Source organism: Lucilia cuprina, chromosome 3, assembly GCF_022045245.1.
Source record: "Lucilia cuprina isolate Lc7/37 chromosome 3, ASM2204524v1, whole genome shotgun sequence".
In the NCBI taxonomy this organism is placed as follows: domain Eukaryota; kingdom Metazoa; phylum Arthropoda; class Insecta; order Diptera; family Calliphoridae; genus Lucilia; species Lucilia cuprina.
The window spans coordinates 30,925,288-30,926,502 of NC_060951.1; positions in this window are offsets into that span (position 1 = coordinate 30,925,288).

Genomic DNA, 1,215 nt, shown 5'->3' on the forward strand with positions numbered 1-1,215 from the left:
TAAGTTAGTAAGTTAGTAAGTTAGTAAGTTAGTAAGTTAGTAAGTTAGTAAGTTAGTAAGTTAGTAAGTTAGTAAGTTAGTAAGTTAGTAAGTTAGTAAGTTAGTATTGACCAGAAATCTATGGCTAGTCTTGCCAAGAATAAAGTTAGTTAGTTAGTTAGTTTATTTGTTTGTTTGATTGTTTACTGTGTAATAATATGTTTTATATGAAAATCTACCAAAGAATACTTCTCTTCACTCATTAACAGTCTTCCCTGTATTTTTATATAAATATGCAATAAATATAAGAAATATTACTTTATACGCATAAAAAAATTATTCAAAATTTCAACATACACTTTTACAGCTTTTTTATACTAATAAATATGAGTGAAAGAGTACTTGAAATATTTAATTTCAAAAGAGATAAGATTTTTTATGACATAAAAAATTAATATATTTTATTAATTTCCTTGCTCTTTTAGAAAAAATAAAACGTCTGTCAATTTTAACATAAGCATTAATGATGTACAGTGGAAAATTAAAAATTAATTTATGATTACAATGCAGAATTTAAAACAAAAAATTATTTCTCTTTGTTAATATACATAAATATTAAGCCACTGTTAACGTTTTCTATCCTTTATAGACATCTTTTAATTTAAAACATTCCTTTAACGTGTAAACAAAATTTGTTACACATAATAACATATAACACATAATAAAGTGTATTTTATTGTAAAATATTATGTGTTGTAAAACTTTTCGATACCTTTTAATGCGTTTCTGTTTCAAATGGTTATTGCAGCAATTATAAATCATCTATAGAAAATACAAACAATTTTAATATACGTTCACTATTTTTACATTTGACAAGTTGCTGTTGCAGTACAAAAACTATAACATAATTTTAAAACTATAAATAATAGAATATAAAAATCATTTTGCAATTTAAATATTTTGCAAGTGACATTTTTGTGTTGTGTTATGCGATCAACTAACAAATCAACAGAGTTGCAGATGCAATATAATAATGCAAATTGTAATTTTTAATTAAATATATTCTGCACATAAACATATATACGGGTTAAAGTGTGTTACAAAAAATAAACTAGAACTAGAACTCAGCCGAACTAGAACTGAACTAGAACTGAACTAGAACTGAACTAGAACTGAACTAGAACTGAACTAGAACTGAACTAGAACTGAACGAGAACTGAACTAGAACTGAACTAG